At 39.8% G+C, this 16,611-nt stretch overlaps 1 protein-coding gene across 6 annotated transcripts in view; it reads right to left on the bottom strand.

The window, feature by feature from the left end:
• The window catches only part of KLHL24 (kelch like family member 24), a 43,888-nt gene extending 27,826 nt beyond the window's left edge, over positions 1–16,062 (bottom strand). Inside the window, exons 1-3 of one of the 6 annotated variants that reach the window (XM_047875345.1) lie at positions 15,922–16,061; positions 8,574–8,702; positions 6,479–6,541 (exon numbers count right to left, since the gene is read on the bottom strand). The gene's annotated coding sequence lies outside the window, so the exon portion shown is untranslated. The other 5 variants (XM_047875348.1, XM_047875347.1, XM_047875351.1 and 2 more) reach the window with 5 other exon arrangements.
• Positions 16,063–16,611: the final 549 nt, after the last annotated feature.

The raw sequence follows: 16,611 nt of genomic DNA, 5'->3' as shown, positions 1-16,611 counted from the left end.
TTATTTACAGGGATGTTCAATGATGTATTAATAGAAAATACTTAAAACAATCTAAATGCCCTACAATAGGAGATTAGTTAAACCACAGTACATCTTAAGGATGGAAGACATCTATGCAGCCATTTAAAATTATGTAGACTAGGGATGCCTGGGTGGCTCAATCAGCTGAGTGTCTGATTCTTGGTTTGGGCTCTGGTCATGATCTCACAGTTTGTGGGTTTGAGCCCTGTGCGGGACTCTGCACTGACAATACAGAGCCTGCTTGGGATTCTCTCTCTCTGCTCCTCCCCCACTTGCATGTGTTCTCTCTCTCTCTCAAAATAAATAAGTAAACCTAAAAAACTTTAAAAAATAAAATTATGTAGACTATTTAACAATACGGGCAAGTATTTATTAGGTAGTATGTGGAAAGCAGATCATAAAATATATGCTAAAAAACAGAAAAAAATTATGTATCAGTGGTCTCAGGGAAAGAAAAAAGGAGACACATATGCCAAAACGGTAAGCAATTTATTTATCTTCTGTTTTTTTCTATTTCCCCCAATTTCAACTATAAATATGTAGTATTTTGTTTTCAGATTTTTATTTTTTATTTTTTTAATGTTTTTATTTATTTTTGAGACAAAGACAGACAGAGCATGAGCAGGGGAGGGGCAGAGAGAGAGGGAGACACAGAATCTGAAGCAGGCTCCAGGCTCTGAGCTGTCAGCACAGAGCCTGATGCAGGGCTCGAACTCACGGACTGTGAGATCATGACCTGAGCTGAAGTTGGATGCTTAACCAACTGAGCCACCCAGGAACCCCTGTTTTCAGATTTTTAAAACACATGTATCTATGCCCTTCTCTCTTTTGCTAGTAAGAAACATCCCTAAACTTCTCTCAGAAATGACTATGAATAGGTAAACTAATGGATTGAGGAAGGGGGCTGTAGCTATCAATTCTTTTAAATTTTGATTTTTAAGGTGGTTCTTCTACTGCTACTTTTTTTCACATCTCCATAAGTTAATATGTGATCCAAAATGTATTCGTAATTGGCCTAAGAGCACTCAGAATAGCTCTCAACTATTCCCATGCCCTCATAATCTAATACAGAATTCTTTCTTCTTCTTCTTCTTCTTCTTCTTCTTCTTCTTCTTCTTCTTCTTTTTTTTTTTTGAGAGAGCAGGCTCAAGTGGAGGAGAAGGGCAGACGGAGGAAGGGGGTAGGGAGAGGGAGAGAGGGGGAGGGAGAGAGAGGGAAAGAGAGGGAGAGAGAGGGAGAGAGAGGGAGAGAGAGGGAGAGAGAGGGAGAGAGAGGGAGAGGGAGAGGGAGAGAGAGAGAGAGAGAGAGAGAGAGAGAGAAAATCCTAGGCAGGCTACTCACTCAGCATGGAGCCTGACATAGGACTCGATACCTCAACACTGGGATCATGATCTGAGCCTAAATCAAGATGCAGACGCTCAACTGAATGAGCCACCCAGGCACCCCATCATACAGAATTCCTTCTAACGGTCCCAGCTTATTTCTGAAATATTTCAACAGTCAGACATCCAGACCTAACTATGGCATCATAAAGAAGGCTTAAGAACATCAGAGATAACCCCAAAATGAAATGCCATCCTACATTCACAAGCCACAAATAAAGTCGAGACTTGAGATTTAACAATCTTAATTTAGGACTGTATTTTATATACCCCATCACGTATTAAATTGTACCCCATTTTTAAAATCATGTGACATAACCAAGAAAATATGAAATATCAAAATCAAGAAGCAACTCATCTATTCCATTCTTTTTCATATTCTTATTCTATTTGCTTTCTTTTCTCCATCACTCTAATGACCCACATATCCTAGTTACAATATTCACTAGATGCTTCCAACTTTCATCAACTCGCTCACTGAGTTTATTTAATTCTGTCAGTTCCATGTCTATTATCATCAACAAATACTGTGTGCCCACCTTTGTCAGGATATTGTGCTACACCTATGGTTTTCAAAGATCTAAAGGTATTACTAGATATTGTTGTTGAAGTTTTTATTTTAAATATAGTTGAGACAACACATATTCACACAAAGATAAATAATAAGGGAGCATAGGCAATATGATGCCACACTGGTACAGACAGCACAGTTCCCACTTACAATGGGAATGTTTTTTACCTCTTCATATAAATTAGCATTTAATCTTCCTGAAGTCCAGATGATAGAGTTTTCCCTGGGCAGATGTATGCCAGGCTATTCTGATTGTTAGGAAAAAGTACTTGGCTATAACAACATTTGAAGGACACCTAAACGTTTGCATGTACAGAATCTTTTTTTTTTTTTTAATTTTTTTTTTTTAACGTTTATTTTTGAGACAGAGAGAGACAGAGCATGAACAGGGGAGGGGCAGAGACAGACGGAGACACAGAATCTGAAACGGGCTCCAGGCTCTGAGCTGTCAGCACAGAGCCTGACGCGGGGCTTGAACTCACAGACCGTGAGATCATGACCTGAGCCGAAGTCGGACGCTTAACCAACTGAGCCACCCAGGCGCCCCAAGTACAGAATCTTTTCAAAACACTCCTCTCTTCATCTCCCAATTTTGCAGGGAAAGTCAGAAAAAATTCAAGCAGTTTTATCAGTCAAATGGAATAAAGATGTGAGTAACTATTTTCATTTGGGATCAGCAGGTGGGGATTCAGAGGCAGTAAGCTGATAGGGAAATCCCTGCTGTGTTCATGTAGATTGTGTGGATTTTAAAAGCCATAAAACAACTGAAGAAGGGCCATTTTTGTCCCTCTAAGAATTCTGGCAAAAACTGAGGAAGTTCTTGGAACTCTATCAGGTTAGGCTGTAGGAACAAGTAAGAGCCAACCCTGTGTAATAATGGTCTATTAACTGGTTTGACAATACCACGGGAGCTATATTTCTTTGTATGCATTAAAAAACAAAACAGAACAACAACACTAATCTTTTTTTTAAACTGCTTGCCATGTGCCTGGCACTTTCTAAATTCTTCATACAGATTTAATGTAATCCTCCTAACAACCCTATGAGGTTGTTATTACAATTAACAAAAAGTTGTTTTATAGCCTTAGGACTTTATATACAGGATTGAGACAGATTTTTCTAAATAGGCAAGAGCTATTTACAAAGTAAGTGAAAGACTGATAGGGATAAACTTTACCCTCACTTCTAAGTTAAAAAACAAACAAACAAAATTTTAAGTATTCAAATATACATGCAATTTATTTTCTAACTGTGTAACAAAGTTTGTAATGTAATGAAACAGTTATAGCCATAGAAACTGATGTAGAAGGCCTACTTTTTTTTTTTAATTTTTTTTTTTTTTAACGTTTATTTATTTTGGAGACAGAGAGAGACAGAGCATGAACAGGGAAGGAGCAGAGAGAGAGGGAGACAGAGAATCTGAAACAGGCTCCAGGCTCTGAGCTGTCAGCACAGAGCCCGACGCGGGGCTCGAACTCACGGACCGTGAGATCATGACCTGAGCTGAGGTCGGATGCTTAACCGACCAAGCCACCTAGGCTCCCCTAGAAGGCCTACTTAAATAAACAAGTAAAAATAAACCTGAGAGAATGTTTATGACTAACTGGTTTTTGGAGCAATGTCAAATACCAGATATTTAGTTAGTAAAATTAGCTTTTCTTAAATTTGAGAGAATATTAGTTTACCCACATGTTATAGTCCAAGAAAGCTAGCTTTTGAACTGAAATCTCATTATGCTTTGGAGGTTTCAGGTAACAGATTTGCCTAAGAATAAAAATCTTCATTTTGTAAATTCTAATACCTAAATGAATAAAATTACATAGGCTTAAAATATTTTATTATCAGTTTTAAAATGTATAATCAAGAACCAAAAAAAAACCGGGAGAGGTTTCTTCTATCTCTTTTGAGACTTTCCTGACTAGAGAGTTCACGTTTGCCTCCTTGCAGGTCACACAACTTCTTGGGTTATGGCTGCCCACACATGTGTGTGCCATCCACGAACCCATGTACATATACATATACCATGTACATATACATATACATGAAAAATTCACTTATAATACATATAGTCACTTCCAAATGGACAGTAGCACATATCTCGAATATGCTTTTAATCTGAAGTTATCTCAGTATTGGTTCAATACACAGAAACCTATCTCCCATAGATGAGAGATCACTACTGTGCCTGAATGCCAATTTTTTGTTGTTGAAACTGAAAAAAGTTCAAAGCATGTAATATCACAAGTGATAACCATTCAATTATGATAAACATAAATACGATATGGAATATAACTTATTTTAATCTTAATGCTTTACCAAGTTAAAGCTTCCCAAATCAAGAATTTATCTATAAATTTGCTTACTTAGTTTAAATTCTTATTGCATTTCAGATTCAAAAAATTCACAAACTTGTTTTTGACTGGTGATATAATGACTGGCATCAACGACAACAAAAAATCTTGGACTTTATGCCTTTTCTGTCCTACATTTTTGTTCTCTCAATCTTTAAATGAATACAAAAACAATGCAACAGAATGCAAACAAAATGCAAAACAAAATAACACACTGTAAGAACTAAGAATTTCCTTTTGGCTAAAAGGGACAAGAAAAATGAAAAGATAGTCTGTTTTCTGTATCTAGTAATCATACTGTATCTGGTATTTGTTAACTGGTATCTGTAACTGATAAATTTAGGGATAGTAGATTGAGTAAGTATTAATATAAGGCTGATGTTACAGGAGTTAAGAAGGATTTGTTTTCTTATGCTATTTTCTGCCTCTTATTCTTATAGCTGGTTCCTTGACTGTTGACTGACAAGAGGTCTTCCACTGCTTTCACCCAAGGTAAAACTGAAAATCTCGTATTAGAACAGCTATAAAATCACCTGCTATTACAAAGTATTCAGCAGCAAAAAGATACTTGTTTACTGCTTTGTATGTAAGAGAGACTATCTCATAGATCTGAGCTGTTTGCTTCCAAGAAGTTTTGGCCTGGCTTTTTGCACATCTTCACTTTCTCTAGACTTTCTGAGAAAGTCTCCCATTAACCAGTCTGCACAACACAAAATATAAATTCTTCCTATTGATGACAGGGTAAATAATTTACACAGGGGTCTTAGAAATATGAGATGCATTTCAAAGTGAATCTTTTGGGCTTCCAGGTATACTTTAATAGCTGTTGTTTTCCCATTTTACACAAAGTGTTTTATTTTAACTAGTAATGGTTAAAAATGTAAAGTTACGTTTAATCACATCTCAAAGTAGAGTATCTAATATAGGTTCAAGATTTATAATAAGTGATATAATAAATGAATTCATACACAATCAAGCAAACAAAACATAAATTATAGATTGAATTCTAAAAACTGAGCAAATATAAAAGCATCATCATTCCTTTCAGGAAAAAGCAAGCAACTAAATAAGCATCGCAGGGCACCTGGGTGGCTCAGTCAGTTGAGCATCTGACTTCTGCTCAGGTCATGATCTCACGGTTAGTGAGTTCGAGCCCCACTTGGGGCTCACTGCTGTTGGGGCGGAGCCTGCTTTGGATCTTCTGTCCCCCCCACCCACCCCCCTGTCCCTCCCCAGCTCACATGCTTTCTTTCTCAAAAATAAATAAATATTAGAAAAAAAAAATAAGCATCTCTAGATAAAATAAGAGGGGAAGATGTTTGTTCCAAAGGAATATAATGACAGGAAGTTTTATCTAGATAAAGGTAGTGAATACAAGGGTGATCAGACTGCCAAGTCAGCAACTGACTGCCAGAGTCACATGATTTGTCTAGAAAAGCTAGATCCCTTTCTTTCTCTCCCTCATTTCTTCAGGATCTTTATTCCTGATGCTACACTTGAGAGACTTTTCTTAACATAAAGATTCTTCTGGTTAAAGGTACTCTAGCGTTGGGGCACTTGGGTGGCTTAGTCGGTTAAGAGCCCAACTCTTGGTTTCAGCTCAGGTCATGATCTCAGGGTTCATAAGTTCAAGTCCCATGTTGGGCTTCATGCTGGTGATGCAGAGCCTGCTTAGGATTCTGTCTCACTTCTTCTCTCCCTGCTCCTCCCCTGCTCACTCTCTCACACTCTCTCAAAATAAATAAATAAACTTAAAAAGAAAAATAACTAAAGGTACTTTAGGGTTTTATTTCCAACTGTAGAACTCATGCATGTTGTAGACCTAGCTCCTGATTGCTAGGTAGATTTAAAATTATGTTTTTGGCCTATGTCACAGAAACATGAGGGGAGATAACTTATTTTAGTATTTGTAAGACTAGAGAAAAATTAGAAGAGGAGCTAAGGATATCAAGGAGGAGCTGAAACAAGTAGATAAATACTTTATTTGTTAACAGAAATGACTGTGACACTGCTTTCCTTTGATCTTGAGAATAGATATAATTTGTTCCCCATTACTCTGATTGGCCTAAGTAGTCCCTGGTTAAAGAAAGAAAAATGGCTTAGATTCTCTAATAGCAATGTTTAGGAGTTTATAAATACTATAAATATAATACCTTTTGAGCATTTGCTTGATCAAAGCCCCGGTAAAAATACGTGTGTTATTTTAATTTCCACACCTAAAATAAACAGAGAACAGCAATTTATAAATAAGATACTAATCACATCATGCATAGTTGGCATTATTTACAAATATATTGAGGGGTGCCTGGGTGGCTCAGTTGGTTGAACATCTGACTTGGGCTCAGGTCATGATCTCACCACTTGTGGGTTCAAGCCCTGCGTTGGGCTCTGTGCTGACAGCTCAGAGCCTGGAGCCTGCTTCAGATTCTGTGTCCCGCTCTCTCTCTGCCCCTCCCTCGCTCATGCTCTGTCTCTCACTCTCTCTCAAGAATAAATAAAACATTAAAAAAAAAAAAACAAATATATTGAAACAGTTTTTAGATTTCAGTTTCTGACTTTTGCACAGTTTAAAAGTTTTGCATAGAAAGTCATTACTGAATAACAATTCCCTAAAACAAATTAATAATTTTGTGCTATTTTACATATTCATTAGTTTCCTTATTTATCAGCTTCCTTACTTGACAATATTATCTTGGAGTAAAGTTTCTTGAAAGACGAGTAAACAAATATTTGTGTCAACAGCAAGCTAACTGGTGGCACTGAGATGACAAAAATATATATCCTGTGATAATTCTGCAATGGATATTTGAAGAGTGTCTGGTAATTGATGTTTCATCTGAGTTTGGGGCCAGTAAATAATAGAGTTGGTCTATCAATATTAGAAAAATTGACAGTTTAGGGGTACCTGAATGGCTTAGTTGGTTGAGTATCTGACTTCAGCTCAGGTCATGATTTCAAGGTTCGTGAGTTTGAGCCCCGGGTCAGGCTCTGTGCTGACAGCTCGGAGCCTGGAGCCTGCTTTGGATTCTGTGTCTCCCTCTCTCTCTCTGCCCCTCCCTCGTTTGTGCTCTGTCTCCCTGTCTCTAAGATAAATTGACATTAAAAAATTTTTTTTAAAAACCCAAAAATTGACAGTTTAGTCATTATGTAATATAAAACTATGGCATCAATTTGAGAAAATCAGAAAATTTATGGTAATTCAGGAAAAAATTTTTAGTTTTTAATCCTTAGTTATCTAGATTATCCAGACAGAAACTCAAATAATTATTTTAAAATCTTTTAATACAGAAATACATATTTTTTCTGCTTTGTTAAACCTTATAAACTTAGTACCTGTGGAAACCAACTAATTCAGCACAATTCTTTTTTTTTTTTTTTTTTTTTTTTTTTTTTTTTTTTTGGTGGAAGTGAGGGAGGAGAGGAATTTTCTCTTAAGAGAAAATACTAGAACCTTGAACTGTGCACAGAATAGCAATATTATTTAAATACAAGTGGTTCTGGTCTCTTGCCCAGATATCTACAAACAGAACTTGTAAAGTCTTAACAACTTTAGGCAAATAACAAAAGTTGATCATGAAAATGAAGAAATGGATTGTTGATTTATACACACACACACACACACACACACACACACACATCTCTATGCCTGATTATGTTGTGATTGTGAAGTGAATGTTATTTTGAAGTTTCCTTACTCCCAGAAGTTAGTCTAACTTGTGTGTACCCTTGGTAAAAAATATTTCAACTTGGTCAAATTAGGGGATCATTAATCCTAGCTAAGTTAAATGTTTTTTTCCCAATGGACAGTAAGATCCTGAGCCAATGTTGGGATTTGGGTCAGATGAAGAAAGGTTTCTGAGCGCTTACTCTCTGTCTGGCACTTGAGTTGCAAATATTGAATTGAGATCCAGTTTAAGACTCTGCAGGGTTGTGGTCCCTGGCTGGCTCAGTCAGTACAGCATGTAACTCTGGATCTCGGGGTTGTGAATTTGAACTCCACATTGGGTGTAGAGATTACTTTAATTGATTAATTAATTAATTAATTAATTAAAACAACAACAAAAAAGAACTCTAAGACTGACATTAAAATAGATTCAAATTTTCAGTGTTTCACCAGCAGAAAACACAGGTACAAATTGGAATAGATTTTTCTCATGACTGATCTGGTCTACAATTATTACCTTAAGGAGTAGAATCACAAGGCAATTCACTAGGGCATTTTGAACAGAGTTTTAAAGTAATACTTACCACCCTAATAAGTAAGGGCAAGGGACAGAGGAGGCCAATGTAAAGTCGAGAGGAGCTACAATATCACAGTTGATCTAGAGTGTAGCTATGCTGCAACCAAACTTAATTTTCCTTTAGAATGCAGGAATCCTATACAAAGAAAGAAATTACTATCAGTCTTAAAGATAGTGTGGATTAATGAGGAGCTTTAAAGACTAATAAATACCAAATAGTAAAGGAAACCAATATTTTCACTAATGTGGTCTCTACAACTAGCAGTACTGACTTGCCACATACTATGCTCTACACTACTCCATTTTCTCAAATTTAACTTTGAGTGAAGAAAAACACAGCAGAGACAACCAGAAGACTAAAAAGAAGAGGTTTATCTTTAAAGATATATAAAGTTACAAAGTAAATCCAAAGAAGGAAAGCTTAGCACAAAAACAAACACTCAGATCAATGGAACAGAATAGAGAACCCAAAAATGGACCCACAAACGTATGGCCAACTAATCCTTGGCAAAACAGGAAAGAATATCCAATGGAATAAAGACAGTCTCTTCAGCAAGTGGTGCTGGGAAAACTGGACAGCGACATGCAGAAAAATGAACCTGGACCACTTTCTTACACCATACACAAAAATAAACTCAAAATGGATGGAAGACCTAAATGTAACACAGGAAGCCATCAAAATCCTCGAGGAGAAAGCAGGCAAAAACGTCTTTGACCTTGGCCATGGCAACTGCTTATTCAACACAGCTCTGGAGGCAAGGGAAACAAAAGCAAAAATAAAAAGCTTCTGCACAGTGAAGGAAACAATCAGCAAAACTAAAAGGTAACCGACATAATGGGAGAAGATATTTGCAAATGACATATCAGATAAAGGGTTAGTATCCAAAATCTATAGAGAACTTATCAAACTTAACACCCAAAAAACAAATAATCCAGTGAAGAAATGGGCAAGACATAATAGACACTTCTCCAAAGAAGACATCCAGATGGCCAACCGACACCTGAAAAAAATGCTCAACATCACTCATCATCAGGGAAATACAAATCAAAACCACAATGAGCTACCACCTCACACCTGTCAGAATGGCTAACATTAACAACTCAGGCAACAACAGATGTTGGCGAGGATGTGGAGAAAGAGGATCTCTTTTGCACTGCTGGTGGGAATGCAAACTGGTGCAGCCACTCTGGAAAACAGTATGAAAGTTCCTAAAAAATTAAAAATAGAACTATCCTAGGACCCAGCAATTGCACTACTAAGTATTCATCCAAGGGATACAGGTGTGCTGTTTTGAAGGGGCACATGCATCCCAATGTTTATAGCAGAACTATCAACAATAACCAAAATATGGAAAGAGCCCAAATGTCCACTGATGGATGAATGGATAAAGATGTGGTATATATATACAATGGAGTATTACTCGGCAATCAAAAAGAATGAAATCTTGCCATTTGCAACTACGTGGATGAACTAGAGGGTATTATGCTAAGCAAGATTAGTCAGAGAAAGACAAATATCATATGAATTCACTTATATGAGGACTTTAAGATACAAAAGAGATGAACATAAGGGAAGGGAAGCAAAAATAATACAAAAACAGGGAGGGGGACAAAACATAAAAGACTCTTAAATATAGAGAACAGAGGGTTGTTGGAGGGGGATGGGCTAAATGGGTAAGGGGCATTAAGGAATCTACTCCTGAAATTATTGTTGCACTATATACTAACTTGGATGTAAATTTAAAAATAAAAAATTGTTAAAAAAAAAAAAAAAAAGGAAAGCCAGAAAAGTGCAACATAGTAAATCCATTATTTAAAAATGACTAGAGGGACACCTAGGTGGCTCAATCAGCTAAGTGTCAGACTCTTGATTTCGGCTCAGGTCATGATCTCCCTGTTTGTGGCTCTGGGTCTGCCTGGGACTCTCTCTTTCTCTCTCTCTCTGCCCACCCCCCACTCCTGTGTGCTCTCCCTCTCTTTCTCTCCAAATAAATAAACTTAAAAAAAAACAACCGTATACTTTTTATAAATTTCAAATATTTTCACCCTATTTTCTTAAAAGCTTATTTATTTGAACCATTCTATTCAATGGCTTGTTAAAAACTATAAATTTACACTCTTGAAATTTTAATTTAAAGCTTTACTCTTGGAGCAGTGAGTGGTTTCTAAACCAAGTTTTACAAATCCAGTATTTAAAGCCCAGTCTTAAAAATATTATTTTTCCTTTCTGTCTTTTTTTTTCCCCTGAGAGGAGGATAAAGGGTTTATTTTACATAACTGAATGAAAAATAATTCAAGCAATAGTAAATAAACAATATATTATTTTCAACATTTCTAATTTCTTTTTTATTCTTTTAAAGTTTATTTATGTATTTATTTGTTAAAGTGTATTTATTTGAGAGAGACAGGAAGAGAGAAAGAACCCCAAGCAGGCTGTACATCCAGTGCAGAGCCCCACACAGGCCTCAAACTCCAAAACTGTGAGATCACGTCCTGAGCCAAAATCAAGCGTCAGACGCTTAATTGACTGAGCCACACAGGCGCCCCTTAAAGTTTATTTATTTTGAGAGAGAGAGAGTGCATGCAAGTGGGAGAGGGGCAGAGAGAGAGGGAGAGAGAAAGAGAATCTTAAGCAGGCTCCGTGCCATCAGTTCAGAGCCCGATGCAGGGCTTGAACACAGAAATCATGAGATCATGACATGAGCCAAAATCAAGAGCTGAAGCCTAACCAACTGAGCCACCCAGGTACCCCTAGCGTTTCTAATTTCTTAATGGATCCACCAAGAACACATTTACCCACCATAAGACACCAGAAACCAACTAACACTTAAATTTCTTTCTCTAGGTTTATAGCAATTAGGGATTATCCCTTGTTTACTAGAATTCTAATGGTCAATATGTTCTGACTTTGATTAATGAGAGAAAAAAAGTAAGAGGTATCTAATGATGAAAACTTTAGCAGTGCTTAATGTGTCAGACTTAACAATATAGTTCTATAATTAAAAAAGAATACCCTCTTCTCTCAAATCACAGAACAAAAAAATCAGATTTCTCCATTCAGTGTTTTTCTCCCTTGCCTTAAAACTTTTGGTTACTAATATTTCCCAACCCACAAAGGAAAAAAAAAATGCTAATTATCAAACATCACACCTAGGGCGCCTGGGTGGCTCAGGCCTTTAAGTGTCCAACTTTGACTCAGGTCATGATCTCACAGTTCATGAGTTCCAGTTTATATATATATATATATATATATATATATATATATATATATATATGTATGTGTATATATATATACATATATAAGTATGTATATGTATATATATATACGTATATGTGTATATATGTGTGTATATATATACGTATGTGTATATATATGTGTATATAAGTATGTATACGTATACTTATATACGTATATATATATACACATACTATATATATATGTGTATATATATGAAATCACACCTGCTATCAAGCTGCCTTATTGAGCCTACTCATGCTTCTCACTAGACTTAACATGTAAACTTAATGTCATTTGGTTTTATCCTAACATGTTTCTTTTAGGTATTTAATGCATGACTTTATTTTAAAATCAAATTAAATCTGCAAGGACCCTACCTGCTGCTCTGCCACTCAAACAGGTTTGAGATCCAGTATTTCAAGCAACTTCTCTATGTATAAAAGTACTTGTAAGTTAGTGACTTTTATTTACCTTAGTGGTGACACAAATTATTTACAGAATAAGTTTTAGAAACTATTGAGTACAAAGCCTAATCACTTTTAAACATCAAGTTGGTAGACTTTAGGATGTGCCAAATGCTGAAAAATTATAAGCCCTTGGGTGATGAATTTACAGTGACAAACCCATCAATTAAAGTTAGTTCAGCTATTGTGTTTTTTGTTTGTTTTTAACTTTATTTACTTTGAGAGAGAGCATGAGAGTAAGGAAGGGGTAAAGAGAGAGAGAGAATCCCAAGCAGGTCTCCTGCTGTCAGCACAGAGCTCTATGGGGGGGTGGGGGGGGTGGGGGTGTCTAACTCATGAACCGTGAGATCATGACCCGAGCTAAAAGCAAGAGTCAGACACTCAACTGACTGAGCCACCCATGAACCCCAGGTATTGTTTTTAACAGGATAAAGAATAAGGGTTTTTTTGTTTTTTTTTTTTTTAACGTTTATTTATTTTTGGGACAGAGAGAGACAGAGCATGAATGGGGGAGGGGCAGAGAGAGAGGGAGACACAGAATTGGAAACAGGCTCCAGGCTCTGAGCCATCAGCCCAGAGCCTGATGTGGGGCTCGAACTCACGGACCGCGAGATCGTGACCTGGCTGAAGTCGGACGCTTAACCGACTGCGCCACCCAGGTGCCCCAAGAATAAGGGTTTTAAAATGTCAATAGTTGTCAGGTGGCCACATTTTGTTTTAATCACAACACAATCAGAATCATATAAAACGTATTTTTCATATATTTATATGGATACACTTATGAGGCTATTTTATTTACGTTTTTCAGTATACAGTCCATACCTAAATATTTATTGAAAAAGGATGTCCCAAATTTCTAGGTAAAAGTATATACAAAAATAACTGCAGTCACTTAATAGTATGTACTTGTCATAGGCTTGACCTTTGGGTTTTAATGAAATGGCAGAAAAACAAGGAAGTTAAAAGAAAGTTTTCTGAAAAAGGATTAAGGTTTTAGCAACTTGAACAGAAGTCAAGAAAGTTTAAATTAAAGCTTATAGCCCTAACTCAGTATATTTCTTTTTTCTGTTCAGGTGTAAGTCACAGGTTTTGTCTAGATATGCAAGCTTTTGAATGCTGATTTAAAGATTGCATTTTGTACTTAGATACGTTAAATGCCCTCAATGCACAAGTGATGAGGAGTGTGGGATTTCAGAAGCTGCCCTTCTGGTGTAGCCATCTCTACTTGAATTTTAAAAATATATTAAGAATGTATAACAGGGGCGCCTGGGTGGCGCAGTCGGTTAAGCGTCTGACTTCAGCCAGGTCACGGTCTCGCGGTCCGTGAGTTCGAGCCCCGCGTCAGGCTCTGGGCTGATGGCTCAGAGCCTGGAGCCTGTTTCTGATTCTGTGTCTCCCTCTCTCTCTGCCCCTCCCCCGTTCATGCTCTGTCTCTCTCTGTCCCAAAAATAAATAAATGTTGAAAAAAAAATTAAAAAAAAAAAAGAATGCATAACAAATGAGAACTGTTCATATTCAATTTCTGCTTCAGCCAGGGAACTCAATTTATCTCCTATAGAAATGCATTATTCTTGGGTGAATTCCTATAAACTTACAGGAAAAGAAAACATGATAAAACTCAAGTACCCTATTGATGAAATTAGGCAAACCGCATCTATAATACACTGTGGCTAACGTGATTGTTCTTGGAGATTTTATTATTGTCATCTTAATTTACACTTTTTAATGTTTATTTGGGGGGGGGGCAGAGAAAGAGGGAGAGAGAGAGAGTCCAAAGCAGGCTCCGTGGTGTCCCTCCCAAGGAGGGCTAGATCTCTCCAACCATGAGATCATGACCTGAGCCAAACTCAAAAGTCAGAGGCTTAATCCAATGAGCCACCAGGGCACCCCTAAATTTACAATTTTAAAACAACATATTTGTAATTCACTCAAAATTTTTAATTACAATGGAGATAAATACAGGAGTGTGCCACAGTCCTCTAAACAAGGAAAACAATCTAAACCGGGGTATACAAGGCGCTTAACTTTTAGAACGATATCCCTAAGCTATCATTTATTTATTTATTTTAAGTAGAATTCTAATTTTAATCTTAGTCTATACCGGATAGATTTTAAATCTATTTTACATTCCTAATAGAAATCAAGCTCGGCTGGTGGACCTAAAAAGCTGTAGCTGCAAATACTAAAAAGTAATTTTTAAAAAGCTGCTTGAAAGCAAGTGATTAATCACTAAAATCAACTGTGAACAGTCACTGCCTCAGGGGTGACTGAGGCATCCTAAAATATGGCGTTATGGTCCTTATTTAGCTACTCATACGTTGTTTACAGAATCAGCAAGCACAAATTCACATAAGGATTTCCTTCCCACCATCTCGGTAATAAGGCGACACTAGTTAAATAGGGCTAATTTTCCGGTCCTCCAAGGGCGCCCGCGCTGCCGTCCTCTGCAGTCCCAGAACTGCCTAAGGCTCTGGCAGAAGCTGCGGCGGTCACCGAGGGACAGTCGTGACCGCCGGGAGGGCTGGGTCTCTCGCTCCAGTCCTTCCGCGCGGGAACGCGCGCCGCTAGCTCCAAAAGGGCCGCAGGAGCACCGAAGCCGAGAGCGCGCGCTCCCGCGCGTCCTCCAGATCACCTTCAAGGGGGCGGGGAAGAGCTGCTTGGGCACAGCGACAGGACAACCGCCAATAAACACTCGGAACTCGCCCAGTCGTCCCGCCTGCAGGCAGCCGCCGGCGCCCAATCCCAGCTGTGATAACAGTCAAGAGCCCCAAGTGTCCAGAACTTGGGGGGCGGGGACATTAGGAACCAAATTAAGAAACCGAGTCCTGGACTGGTAGGAAGGTGGGGAGGTTAGGCGGGGACTCCGCGGGCTGAACGCCGGCGCCCCCGCCCGCCCCGACTCCCCGGGGACAGTCGCTCCAGGGCTGGGTTCCCGGCGCTGGCTCAGCCGCCGTCCGTGGTAAACAAAGGCTCGCGGGGGGTGGGGGTGGGGGCGGGGGTAACGGTCAGGTGACAGTGCCGAGCACATTTCGTAACCGCTTTAATGGGGCTTCTCTGGCCCGTTGCCCTGGGACCCACCTTGACCCCGTCAGTCCTCCCCAACAGGACCAACGGTGGCTCCCACCAAACGAAAAGACTTGAGACCTTATCATTCTCAGTGCTTCTTTCGATTGAAAAAGAGCAGCGCCTCGTTCAAAGCCCATCAGCAACATGCGGGGCCCATCTGCCCAGCCCTGTCCGCCAGCTGCTCCTGCCCTCGAGGCGAAGGGGTGACCCACACCTGCTACCCCCAGCCCGGGCGGCCATGCTCCTCCCAACCCGCCCCCGGCGGGGCGCGCCCGCAGCGCCGCGGTTCCGGGAGGGTAGTGCCAGGAGGCGGAGGTGCCCTCCCTTCAGGGCTGCCGTTACAGTGCCGGGATTGAAGACCAACCCGCCCCCCCCCCAGGGTGCCCTGGAGACGCTGCACCCCAGACAGAGGCCCTGCAATACCAGCCTCAATCTCCCCTCAGGCCCCACGTCTGGCTCCGAGACGCCGGCCAACGCTGGCTTCCTTCTGCAGACACCCCAGTGGTCGCGACCTCGGCCGCCCCTCCGCTCCCGGCTCTGGCCGATTCGTCGCCTTTCGGCTAGTCCGGAGCTGTCAACCCTGGTACCTCTCGGCGAAGGCTGGAAACGGCCAGCAGCGGCGGCCCCTGCGTTCCCTCAGCGGCCCGCGGCGCAGCGCTCTCCCCAGCGCCGGCGTCCCCCTCCAGCCACCAGTGTCTGCTGTAGCTCACAACAAAGGAAACATGTGACCGTCCGGGCCAAAACACTGAGCGTCACCGACCCCTGGCCAATCCGAGTGGGTGCCCCCCGCCCTGGGGCACCCTGGGATATGTAGTTCCCACTCCTGGGGCGCCTTCCGGGCCACTAGGGTTTCCCGCTATGGGGGGGAGGGGGGGGGGTCGGTGCCAAATGTGAGGAGACCCAATTAGCAATCTAAGGGTGCTAATTCGGAAATACTTTGTTTTAGGTAGAAACGGGTTAAGGAAATCCATCCGTGTTAGGAGCCTAGTGAGAAACCCCGAGTCATTTGTTTATTGCCACGTCCCCAGGCAAAAGCGCGTTGCCGACAATTCTCAGAACCTTAGAGCGTGGGCCTAGGCATAGAGATCTTTTTTTTGACCCCTGTATACACAACCTGGAAATTTGAGGACCGGAGGGGTGAAAGGGACTAGCTCTGGTTGCTAGACAGGTCAGGGAAACTGCCTTTCTCTGCAAATCTGTTCATTTCACTCATATCAGTCATATCAAATGCTAGGTTACCTTTTATTTTTTTAATGTTTATTATATTTTTGAGAGAG

This window comes from Prionailurus viverrinus, chromosome C2, assembly GCF_022837055.1.
Source record: "Prionailurus viverrinus isolate Anna chromosome C2, UM_Priviv_1.0, whole genome shotgun sequence".
In the NCBI taxonomy this organism is placed as follows: Eukaryota; Metazoa; Chordata; class Mammalia; order Carnivora; family Felidae; genus Prionailurus; species Prionailurus viverrinus.
Note: the sequence above shows the minus strand (reverse complement) of the source record. Positions and strands in the feature narration are given on the sequence as shown.